Below are 25926 nucleotides of genomic sequence, written 5' to 3'. Positions count from 1 at the left end.
TTGACATGGAGTCTTGCTCTATTGCCCAGGCTGGAGTGCAGTGGCAGAGTCTCGTCTCACTGCAACCTCTGCCTCCCAGGTTCAAGCAATTCTCATGCCTCAGCCTCCCGAGTAGCTGGGGTTACAGGTGTCCACCACCACGCCAGGCTAATTTTTGTATTTTTAGTAAAGACAGTGTTTCCGCCTGTAGTCCCAGCTACTCGGGAGGCTGAGGCAGGAGAATGGCGTAAACCCAGGAGGCGGAGCTTGCAGTGAGCTGAGATCCGGCCACTGCACTCCAGCCTGGGCGACAAAGCGAGACTCCGTCTCAAAAAAAAAAAAAAAGACAGTGTTTCACCATGTTGGCCAGGCTGGTTTTGAACTCCTGACCTCAAGTGATCTGCCCCCCTCGGCCTGCCAACATCCTAGGATTACATGTGTGAGCCACCGCACCCAGCCTATTTTTTCAAGAATTCTAATTTTGAGATTTTGATATTTTGGGATTGTGGATTTTGGGATTTTAGACTTTAGGGATTTCGATCATTCCAGGTCATGGCACTCACATCGTGTCTTTTGGGATTATGGCCCAAACCTGAGATTTGCCCATCCTGGACATTTCATTTCATATAAATGGAATCATTCAACCTATCATCTTTTTTTCACTGGCTTCTTTCACTTAGCATGTTTTCAAGGTTTGTCCATGTCATAGCATGGATCAGTACTTCACTTACAGCTGGATAATTTTCTATTGCATGGATATACATTTTGTTCATCCTTTACTAAGTTGATGGACATTTTTGTTGTTTCCCCTTTTTGGCTATTATGAATAATTCTGCTATGAATATTCATATGCAAATTTTTGTGTGGATGTATGTTTTCATTTGTTTTGGGTATATAGGAGTAGAATTGGTGTTCATATGGTAACTCCATGTTTAACTTTTTTAATGTTTTCCAAAGTGGCTAAACTTGTATTCCCACTAATGAGGAATAAGGGCTCCAATTTCTCCAAACCCTCACAAAAACTACTTGTCTGGGCCGAGCGTGGTGACTCACGCCTGTAATCCCAGCACTTTGGGAGGCTAAGGCAGGCGGATCACGAGGTCAGAAGTTTGAGACCAGCCTGGCCAACGTGGCAAAATCCCGTCTCTACTAAATATACAAAAATTAGATGGGTGTGGTGGTGGGCACCTGTAATCCCAGCTACTCAGGAGGCTGATGCAGGAGAATCACTTGAACCCAGAAGGTGGAGGTTGTAGCGAGCCAAGATCACACCACTGCACTCCAACCTGGATGACAGAGCAATATTCTGTCTCAAAAAAAATTAAAAATGAAAACAAAAATAAATAAAACTAGTTGCGTGTCTTTTTAAGTATAGTAACTTCAAATAATTTAGTCATTCTAGTGGGTGTGAAGTGATGTTTCATTGTGGTTTTGGTATGCATTTCCCTGATGGCTAATGATGTTGACTATCTTTTCATAGGCTTATTGGCCCCTTATATGTCTTTGGGGAAATATCTATTCAGATCTTTTTCCCACTTGAAGAAACTGGGTTATCTTTTCATTGTTGAGTTGTAAGAGTTCTTTATATATTCTTGATACAAGTCCCTCATTAGATATATGATTTACAAATAATTTCTCCCATTCTTTGAATTTTCTTTTCACTTTCTTGATTATATTGTTTGCAACACAAATGTTTTAAAATTGACGTCTAATTGATATACTTTATCTTCCATCACTTGTGCTATTGGTACTGTGTCTAGGAAACCATTGCTGAATCCAGGATTGTAAAGATTTATGCCTATGTTTTTCAGACAGGGTCTCGTTGTGTCACCCAGGCTAGAGGGCAGTGGTGCAAACATGGCTCACTGCAGCCTCAACCTCCTGTCCTCAAGCAATCTCCTCCCACCTCAGCTCCCCAAGTAGCTGGGACTACAAGCACATGCCACCATGCCCAACTAAGTGTTTAATTTTTGGTAGAGACGGAGTCTCACTATGTTGCCCAGGCTGGTCTTGAACTCCTGGGATCAAGCGATCCTCCCACCTTTGCCTCTAAAAGTGTTGGAATCACAGGCATGAGCCACCGCTCCTGGCCAGTTTTCAGCTCTTAAGTTGTCAAGAGAACTTGGCACTGTTAAACTGGTGATCATTTTTTAAAAGATATTTAATATAAACCAACGTTTAGAAATTACACTCTTTTTAATGTTTATAAATTGATGAAATATGCTTATAGTCATGGTTTCTCAGTGTGAGGAATTTGCTTCCTTTTCATAAGTATGGCTTTTAGCTTCTAAGGAACGTAGTATCATAAAGGCCCTTTGATGTTCATAGAATGTTGTTAAGTGTGGAGAAAAAAGCAGATGTCAAGGTAGCATGTACTATATGATTCTGTATTGAGTCAAAGAAAAAATATTCTTATATGAATTTACATAGACTGGGAAAATGTATAATTAATTTTTTGTGTTGAATACATTACTTTTGAAATGAGAAAAGAAGATATTTGTGAAATGTGTAAGGAACTCACAAAAGTGAAAACATTATAGGTAATATTAGCAGAGAAACCAAATCAGAAAACAACATTGTAATTATCAAAGGACTGCAGTTCTAAAGGTCTGAGTGCCATAATTTATGCTCATTTCTGCCATGAAATTGACCATTTTCCAAAGACTGAGAATGCAGACACCCTCTCCATATGCATGGAAATCTTCCTTATGCTATTTTCATAATAAATATTGACATATTTATCTCTCACATTCACAAATGGCATGAAATAATCATCAGAGTCCCTTTTTGTAATTTCCATAAACAACTCCTACAATCTGCAAATTTTCCAGGCATCCCACCTCTCAAAAATAAATGTTCAAGTTTGCATAGCAAGAATCAACTTCTCAGACTGTGAAAATGTATTATTTTTTCAAATCTTTTTAAAATATGAGTTATTTTTAGATGTTTTATATTATCTTTGCACAGTATTTCCAAAGGAGAATGTTAAGGCATGACATTTTCAAGGTAGATTTTTTGTTTGTTTAATTTTCTCCCAGTAGTGTGAGCTTTCACATGAATAGCTGATGAGCCAACTCCAGCATACCAAAACACCAAAACCTGTAGCAAGTATTCACTGAGTCTTCTACTTTTGGAGCCGTACGCATAATTTGCAGATAGATGTCTGACACTTAGGAAACGATTTTTCATGCCAAACATTTCTTTCTTTTCTTTTTTTTTTTTTGAGACGGAGTCTTGCTTCATTGCCTAGGCTGCAGTGCAATAGTGTGATCTCGGTTCACTGCAACCTCTGCCTGCCCGGTTCAAGTGATTCTCTTGCCTTAGCCTCCCAAGTAGCTGGGATGACAGGCATGCGCCACCACGCCCAGCTAATTTTTGTATTTTTAGTATAGACGGGGTTTCACCATGTTGGCCAGGCTGGTCTTGAACTCCTGACCTCAAGAGATCCTCCTGCCTTGGCCTCCCAAAGTACTGGGATTATAAGCCACTGGGCCTAGCCCAAACATTTCTTTCAGTCTGCTTTCTTTGCAGCTCAATGCGAAAGGCAAGCTGCTTTCCAAGTTCATAACCTTTCACAGTCCCCTCACCCCACCCAATATGTTTGTAAATTAAGCCGATCATGAAGTCAAGAAGGGGGTTGGGAAAGTATAGTAAAGATCAAATAAGTTATAGGAATTCAACTCAAAAAAGCCCAGTGAAAAATTAAATGAAGGCCAGGCATGGTGCCTCATGCCTATAATCCCAACATTTTGGGAGGCCGAGGTGTGTGAACTGCTTGAATCCAGGAGCTCGAGACCAGCCTGGGCAACACAGTGAGATCCCGTCTCAAAAAAAAAAAAATTAGCCAGGCGTGGTGGTGTGTGCCTGTAGTCCCAGCTACCTGGGAGGCTGAAGTGGGTGGGAGGCTCATTTGAGCCCAGGAAGTGGAGGCTGCAGTGAGCCGAGATCGTGCTACTGTACTCCAACCTGGGCAACAGAGTGAGACTCCATTTCAAAGAAATAAATAAAGCAGAATCATGATGGCTAGAGGCTGGAGGAAGGGGGAAATGGAGAGTTAGTGTTTAATGAATGTGCACAGAGTTTCAGTTTTAAAAGAGGAAAAAGTTCTAGAGATTGATAGTCGTGATGGTTGCATGACAATGTGAATGTACGTAATACTATTGAACTACACACTTAAAAATTGTTACGATGGTTAGTGGGGAAAAATGAAACACCAACAACAACAACAACAACAACAAAATGAAAAACAAACAGAAGTCAGCCAATGCTCCTTTCTGTGAGTATACAAATGGGCCTACCTGTGTTCAGTAGCTTGGCTCTTTGGCTGTCTGAAACAAATCCAGCTTACACTGGAAGCGAAAACCACCTCTCGAGTAACATGAAAACTACAACCCTCCTTTGCCTGCAATATCCAAATATTTCACACTTACGTTTTAGTTCTGTGTTGTGCATCCCAGTTGCTTGCACTTCATTTTGCAGGCCTTGAACAACTCCCTGGGCTTCTCCGGAGATGGAATTGATATCGGGGAATGGCTGAGAGTGTAAGGTCTTTTCAGATGACATGGATCATAAAAACCCAGAGGCAAGACAGCTTGACATAAAGAAGCTAATCATGGCAAAAAGTATGTAACTTCAGCATATTCAAAATAACCATAGCAATTCTAAAGAGTAACACAGTTTTGATGTCTGTCTCTAAAAATACAAATCTCATATGTATTCATATTATTTCTGTATGTTGTGTCACATTGACATAAATGCACTCAACATTTGTAAAAGTTTCAAAGTTTGGCCAGGCGTGGTGGCTCATGCCTGTAATCCCAGGACTTCAGGAGGCTGAGGCCGGCAGATCACCCAAGGTCAGGAGTTCAAGACCAGCCTGGCTAACATGGTGAAACTCCGTCTCTACTAAAAATACAAAAAAAAAAAATCAGCTGGGCGTGGTGGCTCATGCTTGTAATCCCAGCTACTCAGAAGGCTAAGACAGGAGAATCACCCGAACCCAGGAGGTGAAGGTTGCAGTGAGGCAAGATCACTCCACTACACTCCAGCTTGGGTAACAGATCAAGACTCTGTCTCAAAAAAAAAAAAAAAAAAAAAAGTTTCAAAAGTTTGATCAATCAATCAAGCTAGCTCACTACTTATCTACATGAAAGTAGAGATACTCATGTTTAGTGTTTCACCTCTTGACAAACAAAGGTTTTAGCCTAGACTTTCTCAACAGAGGTTTAGTGAGTACGAAATGATTATTTAGAGAAGTTACTTTGGGCCACAATTTTAACAATGCTCTAACGTCTCCATGTTTTTTTGGAATGTTACTAATGTCTTAAAAGAGTAACTTTAAATTGATTTAATTTCATCTGACTTATAAAACAATATGTAAGCCCCGTGCTGTTTCTATTCTTAAGAGATAATAGATTATATAAATGTAAACAATTCAACCAAGTAGCACGGAAGAAATTAATTCTCTCTTTTTAAAAATTACGACCGGCTAATGTTGATTAAGTTCTTGGGGTTTTCTGTTTTGTTTTGTTTTTGAGACAGGGCCTCACTCTGTCGCCCAGGCTGGAGTGCAGTGGTCCTATCACAACTCACTGCAGCCTTGACCTCCCCAGGCTCAGGTGATCCTCCCACCTCAGCCTCCCGAATAGCTGGGACTATAGGCACACCACCATACCTGGCTAATTTTTGTATTTTTGTAATTTATTTTTTCTCCTTTTTGAGACAGAGTCTCGCTCTGTTGCCCAGGCTGGAGTGCAGTGGCATGATCTCGGCTCACTGCAACCTCCACCTCCTGGATTCAAGAGATTCTCCTGCCTCGGTCTCCTGAGTAGCTGGGACTACAGGCATGCACCACCATACCCGGCTGATTTTTGTTGTTGTTGTTGTTGTTGTATTTTTAGTAGAGAGTGGGTTTCACCATGTTGGTCAGGCTGGTCTCCAACTCCTGACCACAGGTGATCCACCAGCCTTGGCCTCCCAAAATTCTGGGATTACAGGCATGAGCCACTGCACCTGGCCAATTTTTGTAGAGATGGGGTTGTGCCATGTTGCCCAGTCTGGTCCAAAACTCCTGAACTCAGGCAATCCACCCACCTCAGCCTCTGAAAGTGCTGGGATTACAGGCATGAGCCACCATGCCTGGCCAGAAGATTCCTAACCTTTCTCTAAAACCTTAGGAATCACAGCCTTGGAATAAACTAGGTATTCATTTTTTTCCCCCAATTCTACCTTTACCTTCTAACCTCTCCTCTTTCTAAACTTTTAGTTATTTCACAAGTAAGGTTCATAAACAGCCCTGGTAGGATTTCTAACTAGGCAAGATTCCAGTATCCTTATTGTAGAAATTACCAGGTGATACTAAAAGTTAAGAATATGACATCAGTCAACACTGCTCCCCCTCTGTCCGGCCGAAGTGGTGGCATGAAGATGATCAAGACACCTCTGGACCTACCACCTTGGGTAGGCAGGGAGGGAAAGGCTGGCGTTTTACAGGTGCCAAAGATAGCTTCAGGCTTTGGGAATACTGCTGTAGACCAAGGTGGTGGCAGAACGTCCAAAAATCTTCTCAGTGATGAACTTATTTACCTGGCGGTAACGGAAAGGAGGGTCATTTCCTTCACGGAATCCTCATTCTCATAATTCAGATGGAAATCACATAGTTGCATGACGTGTGGATGGAAATTTGGGACTGACATTCACAGACAGCTACAGTCTCTTGATTTAATTCTATTACATTTTTGACTTTTGGGTTTTGTGCTGCAGTTTCGTGTGTTGTTACGACTTGTGGAGGGAAAAAGACAAGGGAGGAGAAACTACTTTGCAAGTAATATAGTCACGTCTTGTAAAAAAGATCAGGTCCATTTTAGATTGAAAAAATGCTAGGTCGACCTACAGGTACTTCTGAGCCCTAATTCTAGCTCCTGAGACAAAGTCAGTCTCACCTGTAAAATACGATTGACAACATCTGACTCCCTTGGTGTTGAGAAAAGTCAATGGCTGCCAAGTGCTTAGATGTTTTACAAGCCTTAATCTTCCTGTGAAACCCATTAAAGTTGGAGAGATTTTACAAAGGACTAGAATGGGAAAGTAACAATAAATGAACAACTTTGAACATCGGCAGATTCATAGAGCATATTTAAAAGGCCTTTGGTAAATAAAGCATCTTAATAAAGTCAACTGCTCTAAGCAGGCAAAGACTCTTGGTTCGGTTATAGTTTACATTCCCTTGCTTCCAGAAGGCTACTAACGGAGGTAATCTGAGCTAAATAACCTACTTCATTGGTGATCCTGATTGTTTTTTAGATAATAGGTGAGGAAATTCTGACTTTAAAGTGTCAGGAAATTTGCATATAGAATCCTGGTACAGCCTTTTTACCTACTCTACTCCCCTAAGCCTCCAGAGTTAAACAGTACTTTTTAAAAAGTTACCATCTAAATAATCTATGCAGAGCATGTGGCTACCACAGATAATTTTGTTGGTTGTATAGAACAGAGACCTAGAGGTTATCCCCTATCCAATAGCCTATAATGGTGCGGTCCAGTAAAAATATAATGCAAGCCACAAATGTAAGCCAAGTGAGTAATTTTTAATTTTCTTTCTTTCTTTTTTTTTTTTTTAAGAGACAAGGTCTCACTCCATCGCCCAGGCTGGAGTGCAGTGGCACAACCATTGCTCACTACAGCCTTGAATTCCTGGCCTAAGTGATCCTCCCATTTCAGCCTCCCAAGTAGCTGGGACTACAGGTGCACACCACCATGCCACGCTTATTTTAAAGTTTTTTGTAGAGATGGGGTCTTGCTATGTTTCCCAGGCTGATCTCAAACTACTGGGCTTAAGTGATTCTCCCACCCTGGCTTTCCAAAATGCTGAGATTACAGGTGTGAGCCACCATATCTGGTCTAATTTTAAATTTTCTAGTAGACAGGTTAGAATAAAAAGCAGGTGAAATGAATAACTTTTTGTAACCAAATATCTCCAAGTATTAGCATTTTGACATGTACTACATATAAAAATTATTAATATGATAGCTTCTATTCTCTTTGTACTAAGTCTTCAACATCTGGTGTGTATTTTATCCTTACAGCATATTCCAATGCTTCAATAACCATGAATGCTTAGTGGCAGCCATATTGGATAGCATAGCTCTCTATAAATGGTGCCCTGAAGGTTGGCTGTGCAGTGAGGCACCTGCACATCTGTATCCTGGACTAGTGCAGCCCATTTTGTATGTATACACATGCACGTGTGCGTGCGCACGTACGCGCGTGCACACACACACGCTTGAAGTAACTATATATGAAGTGAGAAAATCTGGTGCAAAGGTTTCAGACTGGCAGCTCAGAAGTGCTTGGATTAATCCTGTCAAAGTTTGAATTAATTGTCAACAGTTAAATATTAGGATATTTCACATAAAAATCTGAATTTCTAGCTGGAAAAAAAATGTAAAATGTAGTAACCCTAGGCCCATATTCCCATGTGGCAATGATCTTCTGGCCCTGAGTAGAGGCTGTGCCCCTCAGGTGGGCACTTGCAGTTCACTGCCATTCCTACTTGGCAGGCTCACTCTCATATTATCTCAATTTGGAATCTTTGATCCTATATACACCATGCTGTGAACGTGGTTGATTTCTGCGGAGTGAAATTAAGGCGGAGGAGACTTTGACTTTGAACACTATACTCTCCTATTTTAGAAATGTTTTTATAGTAGGCATGAAATGTTTTTCTAATAACATTTTTTAAAAATTGCTGTTTAAAGCAACTGCTGTTTAGTACAGATAAATCCATTAAAAAAGGGCCAAGTATAGTTTGCCAAGTGAAATGAAGAACTGAAGTAAAAATGTATCACATCCAGGAACTGGTTATTATCAGAAGTGAAATAAGCCAGGCACAAAAAGACAAGTATCGCATGTCCTCACTTATATGTGGGAGCTAAAAAATGGGATCACATGGAGGTAAAGAGTGGAAAATAGAGAACAGGGACTGGGAGGGGTGAGGCAGGGGTAAGGGGAGGACGAAGAGAAGGGGGTTAAAGGGTAAAAACAGACAGTAAGACAGAAGGAATACATAAAATGTTTGACAGCACAGTAGGGTGACTACACTTAACAAAAATGTTTTGTACTTGGGCTGGGCATGGTGGCTCATGCCTGTAATCACAGCACTTTGGGAGACTAAGGCTGGAGGATTGCTTGAGCCCAGGAGTTTGAGACCAGCCTGGGCAACCTACTGAAATCTTGTCTCTATAAAAAAAGAAACAGAAAACCCCAAAACTGTTTTTTACTCGGGTGACGGACACCCTAAATACCCTGACTTGACCACTACATATTATATACATGTAACAAATTTGTACATGTAATAAATATACATGTAATAAATTTGTACAAATAAAAAAAATTTATAGCCAGCAAACTGAGTAATTCAGTCTTCTCAACCTTGTTTTCCCATAATAGTATATTTTATTTTATTTTTTATTTTATTGTTTTTTTGAGATGGAGTCTTACTCTGTCATCCAGATTGGAGTGCAGTGGTGCAATCTTGGCTCACTGCAACCTCCATCTCCTGGGTTCAAGCAATTCTCCTGCCCCAGCCTCCCAAGTAGCTGAGATTACAGGCATGCACCACCATGCCCAGCTAATTTTTGTACTTTTAGTAGAGATGGAGTTTCACCATGTTGGCCAGGATGGTCTTGAACTCCTGATCTCAGGTGATCTGCCTGCCTCAGCCTCCCAAAGTGCTGGGATTATAGGCGTGAGCCACCATGCCCAGCCCCATAATAGTATATTTTAGATGCCCAAAGTAAATTATTGTTGCAACATAAAAAATAACCATAAGAATGATAAATTGTAAAATAATACCGAAATTTCCACTGGATTATCAAGTTTTCCCTTTGAAGGCCAGATCCATTCCCTTATGATGTTTCCTTTTCTGCTGATCACCAGGCCTCCATCCTGGTCAAACAGCTTTGCTACTTTTTGTCTACAAAAAAAGACAGAAATGTGACCCATTTAGAACAAGAAAAATTCATGCACTCATTGATTTGGCTGAGGTGATGGAAGTCACCAAGATACCGCTTTTAAGAGCATAGGAATCTCTCCTGTCACATTCCTGGAGGATAGTCACTCTCTCTGCCTGAATATCTTTCTGGAAGGAAGCTTGATACATACATACTCAGCTGATTAAGATATCCCTTCTCTGAGGCATGCCCTTTCCCTCCCCTTGCATCTATAGGGTCATAGAAATATATCCTGCCAGCCACAATTATCATATCATGTGGGCCTGCTATCTTGGCTGTGGCTGATTGAATCAGGGGTGGACATTTAACCCACAGCTGTGTTCCAAATGAATGCACCCAAATGTGTAAAAGGACTTGGGAGAGGAGGTGGGCATAGTGCATTCAAAAGACTGAAAGGAAGACAGTATGACTAAGGTCAAGAGTGGCGTAAATTAGATGGGAATGATTGGCAGGTAGTGGTCAGATATGCAGGAATCCTTGGCCATAGCGTAAGTTTTATCTTAAGGGCAAAAAACCAGGCTGGGTGCAATGGCTCATACCTGTAATCCCAACACTTCAGGAGGCCTAGGTGGGAAGATTGCTTGAAGTCAGGAGTTCAAGACCAGCCTGAGCAACAAAGCAAGACCTCGTCTCTATTTCAATAATAATAATAATGATAAAAAGAAAAAAAGAGCAAAAAATAATAGAAGGGTTTTAATAACTAAGCAAGGAGCCTACATGATCAAATGGATTGGGGAGGGACCACAGTAAATGCTGGGAGACCAGTTAAGAGGTCATGACTAACTGAGTGGTCCAGGGAAGATGGCAGCTTGGATGAGAGCACAGGTGAGAAAGATGGAGACACATGTAAGGATTCAAGAACCATCTAGGATTTGGATGGATGGGATTTGGTGGTGAATAAGAGGGAAGTGTTGATGTTATCTCCCCTATACTCTCTTGGTCTGTGAATGCAGCCAAGCATTTTATCAGTTTCAGGATCAGTAGTATCACACTATAAGTCCCTGTTGAAATCATCTTCGGGCCTTCTCTCTTTTGGGCAGAGCACCTGGCACAGAGAAGAAGCTTAAGGAAAGTCTGTTGAATTGCATTGACAAAATGGATTGAGTTAAGCCAATATATTTTGAATTATTATTAGACGTAGGACACTATTTAGGCACTTCAGGGATGCCCTGATTGCAGTTCTCTCTCTACACTCAGGATGTTTTCTGTCTTCAGGTAGTAATTATTTTGATAGACAACATTTATTATACAGCCTATTAAGCTCTGAGTGCCTTAACTACATGCTTTTAGTAGGTAGTGTTGCTTAATGGTTCCAAACCTTATAGAGCCAGACTGGTATGACATTGAATCTGACTCGTCTGTGTGCTTTTGTTGAAGGCTGAAAGAGTGAGGGTCGCAATCAACTCAGTATACCACTGGAGGCTGTATGAGTAAACAGCAAACTGTTCTCATGAAAGCAGGATGTTGGCAAACTGACAAACTGTGTCTGCTGCCCAGAAGGAATGCTGAGGGCAGTGAAGCCCCAAGCACAGAGTTTCTTGTGAGTAGGCAAATCTGAAGCCTGTTACCAATGATGTGAACCTGTGATCAATTAAGCAGCTGACCAGTTGTTACCTCCTCCTGCCTGCTCTTGCTACCCAATAAATATGAAGGGCTGTAGAGGCTCAGGGTGGCTGCTGCCTTTGCTCACTAGAAGCAGGGAGCCCTTTTCTTCTTCTGCTGGCCCCTTCCTTTAAAACACTTTCTTTTGTCTTAAGTTTTCATTTCTATGTTCGTCCCCCTTCATTCAGTCTCGTAATGATGGTCTCAAGTAGTAACAGTAGTAACTGTCATAGTGATGGTCTCAAGTAGTAACCATGGCAGTCTGCCACATGCTATTTATGTAGATTTGAATTTCCCTTCCTTCCTTCCTTCCTTCCTTCCTTCCTTCCTTCCTTCCTTCCTTCCTTCCTTCCTTCCTTCCTTCCTTCCTTCCTTCCTTCCTTCTTTTTTCTTGATCTGTTGCCCAAGCTGGAGTGCAGTGGCATGATCACGGCTCACTGCAGCCTTGACTTCCCAAGCTAAGGTGATCCTCCTGCCTCAGCCTTCTGAGTATTTGGGACTAAAGGGGCATGCCACCATGCCTGGCTAATTTTGTTTATTTTTTATAGAGACGCTCTCACTATGTTTCCCAGGCTGGTCTCGAACTCCTGGGGTCAAGTGATCCTCCCGCCTCAGTCTCCCAAAGTGCTAGGATTAGAGGCGTGAGCCACTATGCTCGGCCCAACTTAGACATAATTCTCAGTGTTTCTGTGGCTCAGTTTCCTTGCCTTAAAAGTGGTGAAAACAATAGCATCTACCTCATAGGGCTGTTGTGAGAGCTAAATGAGTTAATATGTGTAAAACACTTCAAACAGAGCCAGGCACCTTGTAAGTTCTATAAAAATGTTGGCTTTCATGATTAAGTCCTCACAATCCCATCTATAGGCATTATGAATCCCATTTCACAGACGAGAAAACAGAAGGCTGAGAGAGGTTAGTTAATAAACTACCTGCAGCCTAATATAAAGTTTGATAGGCTCACCCTCTACCAGAAGGATGAGAATAGTTCACAGTATAAAAGGAGCGCTTTGGGCTTAACCAAGGAGCCTGCAAGCTGGGCTGGAGGAGCAAAGCGACCTAGCCAGTGGGAAAAAAAAAAGAAAAGGCAGAAATAGCAGTGCCAAGTCTTGGCCACCTAGAGCACATTCCTTTCTTGAACAGCTTACCCTTTCACTCACCCCGGGCAGTCTAGCCTTCAGCTGTTCTCATTCCTGCCAGGAGCCCAGGAAAGACCCTACCCAGCCACCGTGCATTTCAGTAGGAGCTTTGGCTAAAGCAGCTGTCTCCCTGTCCACACGGTGTTTCCCTATCCACTGAATCCTGGCAACAGGGTCCCACTCCACACCCCACTTTTATTCCTCTTCCTACCTGCGTGGGCTGCTGAGCCTTTTCACCAAGACCCCCTTTGGTGGGAGGACAGATGCCCAAAAGGAGGATTCTTTTAAAAGATCATTAATAGTGAAATACTGAAATCCATTTAAAGGCAGCTTTCTGTTTGTTTTGCCTTGTCTCTTCCAGAGTCTTCAGTTCTGCTGAAAGTAGACATTACTCTCTGCCAAGAAATGGGCTGTGAGGCCCAGGATAACATTACACAGGGGCAGGACTTAGCGGTGAGGCTTAGTGTTTTGGGCTTGTGTGAAGTTCCCAAAATACCATCAGCAGATGGTGTTGCATTTATCTGCCTAGATGCTATTATCAAAGAAGACGGGGGAGGATGAGGAAGGCAACCACCCCAGAGGGGCGAGTGGGGAACATTTTGTCATTTCCTGTTTATTTCACAGATATAATTCTCACATTGGGCATTTGATTTTATGTGTCAAATAAAGGGAACAATTTCCCAGTGTAAATTTAACTGTTGGGATATATTAAAGTCTGATCAGGGCACTGAACACTCTAGCTTCTGCCTAGAAAGTGAAGATTTGGGATGTACTTTTATTTCCATTTTAACGTTGTTGACTTCTAATTCTCTAAGACTGTCAATTAGTCAAAAGGAGATCTCAGGAATCATGTTGCTCAACTCTTGCATCAACCACTACCTATTAAGTTTTTCATGTATAGCTTTTATTTTTAATTTAGTATCCCTGGAATGACAATTCTTTTAAATTTCATAAAATTGGCGCAAACAAGAAATACCAGTGTAGGTCCAATTTTCTTATTAGGTGAAAGGGAAATAATGACACCTACTTTAACCATGCAATATAGGACAGCAAATTATATATTAATTTATTGAGCTGTGTCTCTCTTTTTTATTTTTTAAATTTATTTATTTATTTATTTTTTGAAACGGAGTTTTGCTCTTATTGCCCAGGTGGGAGTGCAATGGCGTGATCTCGGTTCACTGCAACCTCCACTTCCCAGGTTCAAGTGATTCTCTTGCCTCAGCCTCCCAGATAGCTAGGATTACAGGCATGCGCCACCATGGCCAGCTAATTTTGTGTTTTTAGTAGAGATGGGGTTTCACCATGTTGGCCAGGGTGGTCTCTTAACTCCTGACCTCAGGTGAACCGCCCGCCTTGGCCTCCAAAAGTGCTGGGATTACAGGCATGAACAACAGTAGTTTTTAAAAATACCTCCCTTTTTTATATAACAGCTTTATTGAAATATAGTTCTCACATCATACTAGTCACCATTTAAAGTATATAGTTCATTGGTTTCTAGAATATTTACAGAGTTGTTCAACAATCAGGATAATCAATTTTAGAACATATTTTATCACCCCAAAAAGAAACCATGTGTCCACCAGCAGTGACTCCACATCGCTCCCTGTCCTTGGCCTCTTGGCAGCCACTGATTTACTTATTTTCTGTATAGATTTGCCTAATCTAGATAGTTCATGCAAATGGAATCATAACAATATGTGGTCTTTTGTGACTATGCTTTCACTTAGCATAATGCATTCAAGATGAATCTATGTTGTAACATGTATCAATACTTAATTCTGTCTTATGAATGAATTATATTTCCCTGTATGGCTGTATCACATTTTAGTTATCAGTTATTTGTCAGTTGAGTGCTCCTTTTGAGGATCTGTTAATGGTACTGTAATGGAATCATCACAGGGCCTCACAAATGGGGACTCTGTTTTTAGCTCAGACTTCAGAACAAGAAGTACTTTTTTCCATCAGGAATTTAAAAGAAAGAAAGAGAAAAGTAAGCAAAATATGTGTATATAGATGTGGGTATGTGGATATAAACTCCATAAGCTCCACTGTATTTTGAAGACTATATAGATTTTTTTAATTAATTAATTAATTTATTTTTTGAGACGAAGTCCTGCTCTGTCACCCAGGCTGGAGTACAATGGTGTGATCTCGGCTCACTGCAACCTCCACCTCCCGGGTTCAAAGGATCAAGTAATCCTCCTGCTTCAGCCTCCCAAGTAGCTGGGATTACAGGCATAGGCCACTATGCCTGGCTAATTTTTGTATTTTTTGTAGGGATGGGGTTTCGCCACGTTGGCCAGGCTGGTCCCCATCTCGTGACCTCAAGTGATCCACCCACCTTGGCCTCCCAAAGTGCTAGGATTACAGGCATGAGCCATAGCACCTAGCCAAAAATACTCTTTGCCATGGATATATCTGCAGAATGGATAAGAGGTTGACAGGAAGAGAAAATTTTAATTTCCATGTAATACTCCATAGTTTAATTTTTTTTACCACATGCATAAATTACTTTTATTAAAATATATGTATACAAAAATCATTATACCTTCACCCCGTGTCAGAGTGGGCTTTCTCACTTAGAAGTTGTAAACAGTAAATTCTCTGGTTAGAGAGGCAGAGAGCTGTAGCAGTCAGAGCCAGTATTTGCAACATGTCAGAGGAAAGTTGAGGATCACACAGGAATCAATTAATAAGGACTCAACATTAATAAATGATACTTAAGCAAAGATTTAGACCCAATTATAAGGATGGTGCCACAAGAAGAGGCTGATCTCAGGTGCTTCTGAACATCCCTGGCAGTTCACTTCATATCAGTACTTATAATATGGAGTTTATCACTGTAGTTTATAGGCTTAGATCTTCTCAACCAATTCTTTACAATCTCCACACAGTCCCAAGTGTCATTACATATTGACATCTCAATTAGATGGACCCTGTGAAAGGAAAATCTCGGGGCCCCCAAATTACTAAATGAAGCTGGAAACTTCTAATGGCAAAACCTGCCTCCCATTCTATTAAGTCATCCCTCTGCTCACTGAGATAGATGCATATTCTGATTGCCTCCTTTGGAAAGGCTTATCAGAAATTCCATAGAATGTAACCATTTGTCTCTCACCTACCTGTGACCTGGAAGTCCCCTCCCTGCTTCAAGTTGTCCCTGCCTTTCTGGATGGAACCATTGTACATCTTACATATATTGACTGATGTCTCATGTCTCCCTAAAATGTATAAAACCAAGCTGTGCCCTGACCACCTTGGCCAACATGGCGAAACCCTGTCTCTACTAAAAATACAAAAATTAGCCAGGCGTGTTGGTGTACACCTGTAATCCCAGCTACTTGGGAGGCTTAGGCAGGAGAATTGCTTGAACCGGGGAGGTGGAGGTTGCAGTGAGCCAAGATTGTGCCACCGCACTCCAGAGTAGCTGACAGAGTGAGACTCTGTGTCAAAAAAAAAAAAAAAAAAAAAAGAGAGAGAGAGAGAAAGAAAGAAGGCTCATAAAGAAGGGGCAGATGGTAGACAAGGTTGAAAAGGGGCCAGAGGAGGCAGCGTCTTCTGAAACTTTCCAGGTCACCACGTTCCATTTAGACACAAACTATAATCAGGCAGTATCATTCATATGGAAGTCAACATGAAATATGTAACAGCAAAACCCATGGAAGGCACAGCAAGTGAAGAGCTGTTAACCCCAAATTTTACAGCTGCAAAACACCTGACTGTGGAGAAAAGACGTATCAGCAAGTTTTAAAAGGGAAAATAGTTAAAACAACACTTAGCCTATAACCAGGGAAGTTAATTAAATTACTCCCACTATTGTCATAAAGATCAATTTCTGTAGCCAGTTCATGAAGAATTCACACCTCTAGAAGGTTGTTAATGTGTTGGGTCCTATAGAACACCAAACAGGAACAGAAATCACTAAAGCAATATAAATACAGACTTCATAGTATCTGAACTTTGTGAGTAGCTGTAGGTGACAGATCTGAGACCTGAGATAAAAGGAGTAGATCAATCCAGGTTGCACCAGCATGGGATGTAGAAAGGGATCAGAGGATGAAACAGAATTCCAAGTGAGAATATGAGAATATCCAGGAAAGAGAAGACAACCAGTCCTTACAAGTTTTCATCAATATTCTTGATAAACACACTAATATTGGCCTGATCATCCATCCATCTTATATGTATTTATACTTCTCAAATTCCCCTATGCATGATTTATCCAACCTCCAACAGTATTGGAGGTGGAAAAAGGCAGTGAAGTAGACAGAGAATAATTTAGATTCAATTGTTTCCCTTCTGGTTGATTGCCAAAAATGACTGCAATATTTTACTGCTTTCTGAAAAAAAGCAGGAGTCTATTTCTCCACTTCCCGAATCTAGGTTTGGCCATGTGACCTGCTTTAATTGATGGGGCATTAGCAAACATGATGCTAGAGAAGGCTTGAAAAATGCTCATGCATTGGGCTTCATCTTCTCTCTTGCTGCTTTTGGAACCCAGCCACCATGTGAAAAAGCCTGAGCTAGCCTGCTAGACACTGGAGACACATGGCTCAGCTACCCTGTTGCTCTAGCCAATAGCCAGATACATAAGTAAGTTTTCTATCTATTGTTACTACCAGAGGGCTTTTTTTTTTTTTTTGAGACAGTCTTGCTCTGTTGCCCAGCCTAAAGTGCAACCTAAAGTGCCCAGCCTAAACTGCATGAACACAACTCAATGCAGCCTTGAACTCCTGGGCTCAAGTGATCCTCCCACCACAGCCTCCCAAGTAGCTGGGAACACAGGTGCATGCCATCATGCCTAGCTAGTTTTTAAAAAACTTTTAAAAAAACTCACTATGTTGCTCAGGCTGGTCTCAAACACCCAGCCTCAAGTGATCCTCCTGTCTCAGCCTCCCAAAGTGCTAGGATTACAGGCGTGAGCCACTGCACCTGGCCAAGGAATCTCTTAGTATTGCTCATCTGGTGTGTATTCAGCTCCAGGCTTCTCCTTCTCTCAACATGTTCAGGGTTGGAAAGGTAAAAAAGCATTGGAATTAGGGTCTGAAAACTGACTTCAGTGCTCTTCTCTGAGCTTTGGAAAAGGTATCCATCTTCTCCGAGCCTCAGTTTCCTTCTCTGGGAATTACACCTGGTCATAGCGTTCCTGGGAAAATCAGGTAACCTGCGAAAGTGCTCTCTAAATTGAAGTGATATATATCAGCAATTAACAAGGGTGAAATATGAATCAGGTTCACCAGAAAGTGTCAAAAGAACCTAACTTTAACAATCCCTGGAACATCAAGTGAAATTCATTTTTTCTTCATGAAAGCAATGATTACTTTTCCATTTTGTCTGTAGTGTCACAGAATAAGATGTTCAATTAAAATGCCATAAAATTGCATCATGCTTGCTCATCTGTCTTTCGAAACTGTTGAACGACTAGTGATGGGAGATGAGAAGACTTTTTGAAAGTCAATGCTTTCTCAACTTTTGAAATGCTTCCAGATTCTGTCATCTTCCTTTCATCTCAACATCTAAGCTGGGAAAGACTCTTCGACACCATGGGCAGGTGTTTACATGTAGCACCTCCAGGTACTTTGCTACCGTGTTAATCTGTCTCTCTATATATATTTGGATCTTCAGAATCAAGCATTAGTCTTTTATTTCTTTTGGCTTTTTGCTGACCTGTACTCTTTTCTGGCAGGCTGCTGACACATTTTGACAGGTGACTTGGCTCATAAAAACAGCCAGGGAAGGGAAACGGTGAGAAGGGGCTTCACCAGGAGCATGGTCAGCACATATGAAATGCTGAACATGGTAGAAGCACACAAAAGGATATTTATGAACTAGTTTTTTTTTTTTTTTAAAAGGTTCTTGCTCTCTGGATGACCTGATTCTCAACTCCCTTCATCTTGAAGACTTACATCAAAATATAGGGGTTGGGAAATATGTGATTGGGACTCAATCAATACATTCAAATTCAGCAAATCTGGAGGGTGAATTTATCCTCATGGTGCTTTAGTTCACTGAGAGGCTGCCTTGTGAATAAGTTATAATGTCAGTCTCTTCCTAAAGCCAGAGTATGTTTTTCTAAACCCCCATTTCATGCTTTTTTTCATTTGCTGCATTTATATGCTTGAGGTGTGTTTTACACTTTTCATCTAAGGAGCTTTAAATATGAATCAGCTACTAAATTGAAAGTGAGCGCATGGAAGAGGATTAGGCAGAGGTATGGGGTAACTAATATCCTAAGGAAAAGTAAACACAGAGAAATAGTAATTACAGTGAGTTGAATACTGGTCCTCCCCATGCATGTCCACCCTAAACCTCAGAATGTGATCTTATTTGAAAATAGGGGCCAGGTGCAGTGGCTCATGCCTGTAGTCCCAGCACGTTGGGAGTCCGAGGTCAGTGGACTGCCTGAGCTCAGGAGTTTGAGACCAGCCTGGGCAACATGGCGAGACCCCATCTCTAAAAATAAAGTTAAAAAAATAAAATAGGGCCCTTGCAGATGTGATTAGTTAAGGATCTTGAGATGAAATCATCCTGGATTTAGGGTGGGTCCTAAATCCAATGACTGAAGTGCTTATGACCAGAGCAGAGATCACACAGAGGAAGTGGGTGGCAATGTGAATGAAGAGAGAAGCAAATGGAAGCAAAGCATCTACAAACCAAGAAACACCAAGCATTGCTGGTGACCAGCAGAAGCTAGGAGAGAGGCATGGAAGAGTCTCTCTCTCTTAGAGCCTCCAGAAGAAACTAACCCTGTCAACACCTTGGTTTCTCACTTCTAGCCTCCTGAACTGTAAGAGAATATATTTCTGTTGTTTTAAGCTGGCCAGTTTATGGTAATTTGTCACGTCGGCCCTGCAAACAAATACAGTAAATTAACACCCGCTGCAGGTAGCCCTGAAGAGCCCGGCAGCCTCTGCCACCTGCTCGTGGTTGTCTGTGGACACTGACATTCTCATCTGACTCCTTCAGCCCACCTCTGACCTTATCCTGACCCTCACTAACATTAAATGCCATCTCTTGTCCTCCTCTTCTTGAGCCTCTGCAGTATGACATGAGGAGGGATTAGAGTTGGGGAGGCTGTGGGATATTGTGTATGTCAGGAGGAACTGTGGATTAGGCATGGGTTAGTCAAGGCTGGGACTGGTTAAAGGATTAAGGTCAAGCATTGGATGAGCCTGTGTGAGCACACATTTGTTGGTAAATTTTTTCTTTTTTTTGAGACAGGGTCTTGCTCTGTCGCCCAGCCTGGAGTGTAGTGGCACAATCATGGCTCACTGCAGCCTCGATGTCCCAGGTTCAAGCAACCCTCCCATCTCTCTCCCTACCAAGTAGCTGGGACCACGGGTGTGGCCACAATGTTGGGCTATTTTTTAAAAATATTTTGTGAAATCGGGGGTCTCACTATGTTGCCTAGGCTGGTCTTGAAATTCTGAGCTCAAGTGATCCTCCCACCTTGGCTTCCCAAAGTGCTGGGATTACAGGTGTGAGCTACTGTGATGCAGACAGACTGGTACTATTTTTAAAAGCCAAAAGTAATGGTCAAAAGGGCAAGCTTTGCAACACAAACATCTGATAGCCTTCACTTGATATGGTAGGTGGAATAATGGTCCCTCAAATAGTCCATTCCCTAATCTCCAGAATCTGTGAATATGTCTTTACATGGCAAAAGGGACTTTGCAGATGCCTCTCAAGCTGAAGATTTTGAGATGGGGAAATTATCCTGGACTACCTGAATGGGCCCGATGTAATCACAAGGGTCCTTCTGAAAAGGAGATAGGAGAGTCAGAAAAGGAGATGTGGTCGGGTGTTGTGGCTCACGCCTGTAATCCTAGCACTTTGGGAGGCTGAGGTGGAGAATTTCTTGAGCCCAGGAGTTTGAGACCAGGCTGGTCTCGAGTTCTTGGGCTCAAGCAGACTTCCAGCCTTAGCCTCTTGAAGTGCTGGGATTATAGGCACGAGCACCACGCCCAGTCCAAAAATCTCAAGGAGGATGTGAGACTATCCTTGGGGCAGGGAATGGGGATCTTGCCAGTGATATCTAGTTCTTCAGGGACAGGGAGGCCCAGCTGATACCTGGCTCACTGAAATGACAGCCTCTCTGTTCAGCTCCCAGCCTGTGCTTTCCTAGGGTCCTGTCTTTGTGCAGGTCCCTCTGCACTAGAGAGCCACAGATCCCCACAAAGGTGGTGCAACTGGATTGAGGCCCATGGTCTTCCAACCTAAGCTAATTTGCAAATCTGTACAAAGAACAGCCTTGGGCACGTGTGTACGTTTCCTTTTCCTTACCTGCTTTCCCAACTAGAATGAGAAATAGAAAGATTACTTCCCTTATGTCAGGAGTTAGCTTTTCTTCTGCCCCACCCCCGACCCCTTGCCACCCCCCACCCATACCCACCCTCTTACCTTACCGCAAAGTTCTAGTTTGTCTGGAATCTCATGTACCTGTTAGGAAAAGAAATGCTGCCATATCCAAAAGGTGTAAAGGTTCCAAGGATAACTGGATTTGGCAAGTCACTGAATATGTTGTTGTACACACCACCCAAAGGGAGGTCAGAATAGCTTTGACAGATAGCTAGGTGCCCAGAAGGATAGATACAATCCAGGTTAAGGAATTGATATTCATTAACAATAATTCTTATATAGAAAGATGTTAGCTGTCATACACGTCCTCATTTATTTATTTATTTATTTATTTATTTATTTATTTATTTTGAGATGGAATCTCACTCTGTCACCCAGGCTGGAGTGGAGTGGTGTGATCTCAGCTCACTGCAATCTCCACCTCCCCAGTTCAAGCAATTCTCCTGCCTCAGCCTCCCAAGTAGCTGGAATTACAGGTGTGTGCCACCATGCCCAGCTAATTTTTTGGTATGTTTAGTAGAGACAGGGTTTTACCATGTTAGCTGGGCTGGTCTCGAACTCCTGACCTCAGGTGATCCACCTGCCTTGGCCTCCCAAAGTGTTGGGATTCTAACCTTAAGCCACTACACCCAGCCTATTTTATTTTTTAATCAGCAATGTACAGGCCAGGCATGGTGGCTCATGCCTGTAATGCCAGAACTTTGGGAGACCAAGGCGGGTGGATCACTTGAGGTTAAGAGTTCGAGACCAGCCTGGCCAACATATTGAAACCCCGTCTCTACTAAAAATACAAAATTAGCTGGGCATGGTGGCACATGCCTGTAATCCCAGTTACTCGGGAGGCTGAGGCAGGACAAAGGCTTGAACCTGGGAAGTGCAGGTTGCAGTGAGCCGAGATCGTACCATTGCATTCCAGCCTGGGTGACACAGTGAGACTCTGTCTCAAAAAAAAAAAAAAAAAAAAAAATCAGGCTAGGTGTGGTGGCTCACTACTGTAATCCCAGCACTTTGGGAGGCTGAGGTGGGCAGATCATGAGGTCAGGAGTTCGAGACCAGCCTGGCCAACATGGTAAAACCCTGTCTCTACTAAAAATACAAAAATTAGCCGGGTGTGGTGGTGGGCTCCTGTAATCCCAGCTACTTGGGAGGCTGCGGCAGGAGAATTGCTTGAACCCGGGAGGTGGAGGTTGCAGTGAGCCAAGATCTCACCACTGCACTCCAGCCTGGGTGACAGAGCAAGACTCCATCTCGGGAAAAATAATAATCAGGAATTTACAGATAAGGCAATGGGAGGGCCAGAGAGGGTGCCTCTCACTCCCATAGTCTCTGAGCGTGATAATGGTAGCGCCAGACCAGCACACAGGCTTCAGGACTTTCAGCAGCATGTTCTTCGCATCCGTGCACCCTCATTTTAATCCTAAATTCTTTGAAGCCAATCTGTGAATAATAACAAGGGAGTCTGGTTAGACTGGTCCTGTTAATGGCTAGAGTGCTGGAAACCAAAGCTGTGCATTGTGACCTAGTATTTCTTAATGAGCTCATTCCAGCATAGAGCAGGAGGATCAGGTGTCCTGACAACATCTGTGGATAGGTAGGTGTAAAGAGGGGCTGAGGATGGTCACAGATATGTGAACAATTTCACAAAACCTACCTGTACCGACCTCTCCAAAACTGTCTGCGATGGACTCTTGAGGACTTTTTTATTTTGGATTTGTAGGAGCTGATTATAAAAGTTGTCTTCTTTCTTAGCTAGATTCTCTAGATGCTAAATCCCCATGGCATTCTCTCTAACCAGGAAAATAAACCAAGGATAACTTGTTTTCTCAGAACCACCTGAGCCCTCAGGCACTTCACACAAATATCAGCTACACAGTTGGGTGCAGTGGCTCACACCTATAATCCCAACATTTTGGGAGGCTGAGGCAGAAGGATCACTTGAAGCCGGCAGTTTGAGACCAGCCTGGGCAATATAGTGAGATACTGTCTCTATTTTAATGTAATATTAAAACATTAAGTTTACAAAATTAGAATTAAAAAACAAACAAAAACGTGCAAAAAAATATATACACTATAACCAGAGCTTCTCTTAAAAAGAAGGAAGGTTGGGCTGAGTGCAGTGGCTCACGCCTTTAATCCCAGCACTTTGGGAGGCTGAGGCAGGAGGATCAATTGAGGCCAGGAGTTTGAGACCAGCCTGGGCAACATGGTAAAACCCTGTCTCTACAAAATATACAAAAATTATCCGGGCACGGTAGCATGTGCCTGTAATCCCAGCTACTCAGGAGGCTGAGGTGGGAGGATGGCTTGAGCCTGGGAGGCCGAGGCTGCAGTGAGCCAAGATTGTGCCATCGCATTCCAGCCTAGGCAACAGAGCAGGATTCTGTGAAAAAAAGAAAAAAGGAAGGTTATAAAATGAGGAACTTCCCCCAACTTCTTTTTTGGGTTGATTTCTCTTGCCCCCAGATTGTGGGGATGTGGACCATTGGGAAAAAGGGATTAACCAACTCAAGGTCTGAGCCCTCCTTTCCCAATCCTTCCTGGGTTTTTTCTGCTGAAATGGAAACCCCCAGCTGTCGGCCCCTTCCATCATGACCTGCCCCCTTCATCTTCCTTCCCACCTGGGATTTTCACAAGGATGTTAAGTCAGAGAGGAGCCGTCCACCAGAGCCTAATGGAATTTTTTCATGTTGGGGTCAGCCTTTCTGACAATTGGCATGTGAGGCTTCTTCTCCAGCAGCTCCAGCCGGAAACCGTGAGCACTTCTTATCCCCGCTCTCCTCCACGCCTTCCGGGTCCTCATAGTGGTGCCGGTAAGTTGTTTGTTGACGCCTTCTTTTTCTTTTCTTTTTTTTTTTTTTTTTTTGCTTAGCTTCTTCTGTTTTTCTGTTCAAAAGAAGAGAATTCAAGACATGGCTTGTTGCTTGGTCTTATCAAGGTCTGCAGGAGGGTCAGGGGCTCTGTTTGAAGCCCCTGGAGCCTCACCTTTACATGGATGTAATAAGCTTCCTTTAAGTCAGAAGAGGTGGATTTCAAAATAGATTCACCGTGAGTCCCTAGCCAAGTGTGTATTGAGTGCTTCCAGGTTTTAAACAGTTACTGAGCACCTCCTGTGTGTGTAGCACTGCACCAGAGGCTGTAGGAAATATAAGGAATAGTGCATTGTCCCTGTGCTCACAGGAGCAGCACGGAGCAGCACAGGCTCTGGATGAGAACTAAGTGTGAGGCTGGGCGCGGTGGCTCATGCCTATAATCCCAGCATTTTAGAAGGCTGAGGCGGGTGGATCACTTGAAGCCAGAAGTTTGAGACCAGCCTCGCCAACATGGCGAAACCCTGTCTCTACTAAAAATACAAAAAAAATTATCTGGGCGTGGCGGCATGCGCCTGTAATCCCAGATACTCGGGAGACTAAGGCACAAGAATTGCTTGAACCTTGGGAGGCAGAGGCTGCAGTGAGCCAATATCACCCCACTGCACTCCAGCCTGGGCAACAGAGCAAGACTCTGTCTAAAAAAAAAAAAAAAAAAAAAAAAAAGAACTACGTGTAAATCCCACACCGCAGGAATGAGACAGACTACTAAACTCCTCTGAGTCTTGGTTTCTTCATCTGTAAACCTATTGGAAATGTAAGAATTCTCTGATTAATGAATATAAACCTCTAAGCATAGACCCCCGCCTTCAGTGTGCATTCTACAAATCCTAGTTGTTATGGTTACAATTTGGTGAGGAACATACACATTTGTTAATAATAACATGGTAAAGGAAAAAAATACCTGTTGTTTCTAGGTTTTACACTGAGACCCTGATACGAAGGTAGCCTCTTAGAATACCCATGTATCATTCACAAATATTCATTAGGTGTCTTCCACAGGCAAGACTCATAACAAAAGAAGTGCCTGAGTTATATGACTACATGGTAAAGCCAGGATTCAATGTCATGCATACCCCAATTCCAAACTCATTACTAGACCTCCCGGGGCTCTGTATCTGAGGATAAAGCGAATGAAGCAGACCTTCCTAGTTCTTGCCCAGCCCAGCTTTTCAGTTCCAACACATACGCACACATGTGCATATGCATGTATGCACATACTTATAGACACAACCACAGGCACTCATGTACCCAAGCATGTCAAGCAGTAGCTGTTGGCAACATCCCATTAGAAGCCTCGGCCAGGTGCAGTGACTCACTCCTGTAATCCCAACACACTGGGAGGCTGAGGCAGGAGGATTGCTTTAGGCGAGGAGTTTGAGACCAGCCTGAGTAGCATGGCAAGATCACGTCCCTAAAAATCATAGTAATAATAAAAATTAAAAGGAGAAGCCTCCAAGAATCAAGCAGGGAAAGCAGAGGTCATATACCGCAGAGACATGCTTAGCTCTCTTGGACACCAGCATCGCCTGTTTAATATCTGCATGGACTGGCTGGCCTGCCTCTACTTCTTGGCCCCAGCAGCCAAAGGCAGGCTGCTTGGCTTCTCACTCATTGAAACAGATGTGGGGGCTGGGTGCAGTGGCTCACGCCTATAATCCCAGCATTTTGGGAGGCTAAGGCAGGCAGATGACTCAAGGCCAGGAGTTCGAGAGCAGCCTGGCCAACATAGTGAAACCCTGTCTCTACTAAAAATACAAAAATTAGCCGGGCATGGTGGTGCACGCCTATAATCCCAGCTACTTGAGAGGCTGAGGCAGGAGAATTGCTTGAACCCAGGATGGGGAGACTGCAGTAAGCTGAGATTGCACCACTGCTCTCCAGCCTGGGTGACAGAGAGAGACTCCGTTTCCAAAAAAAAAAAGACACAGTGTGGGGATGTAGCTGGGCAGATTGAAGACCAACCCTTGA

General features: G+C 42.7%; 1 long non-coding RNA gene across 2 annotated transcripts; it reads right to left on the bottom strand.

Moving 5' to 3' along the window:
• Positions 1-6367: 6367 nt before the first annotated feature.
• LOC139356533 (uncharacterized) lies at positions 6368-24102 on the bottom strand. Of its 2 annotated transcripts, XR_011608524.1 has the most exons (4): positions 23707-24102; positions 22740-23468; positions 9832-9952; positions 6368-6564 (listed from the first exon to the last, which is right to left on the bottom strand). It is a non-coding gene; the product is annotated as an uncharacterized lncRNA (long non-coding RNA). The 2 variants fall into 2 exon arrangements; XR_011608525.1 differs by lacking the exons at positions 6368-6564; positions 9832-9952 and adding an exon at positions 21684-22525.
• Between the last annotated feature and the right edge of the window lie 1824 nt (positions 24103-25926).

This window comes from Macaca nemestrina, chromosome 10 (assembly GCF_043159975.1).
Source record: "Macaca nemestrina isolate mMacNem1 chromosome 10, mMacNem.hap1, whole genome shotgun sequence".
Lineage (NCBI taxonomy): Eukaryota > Metazoa > Chordata > Mammalia > Primates > Cercopithecidae > Macaca > Macaca nemestrina.
This window is presented reverse-complemented; position numbering and strand designations above follow the sequence as displayed.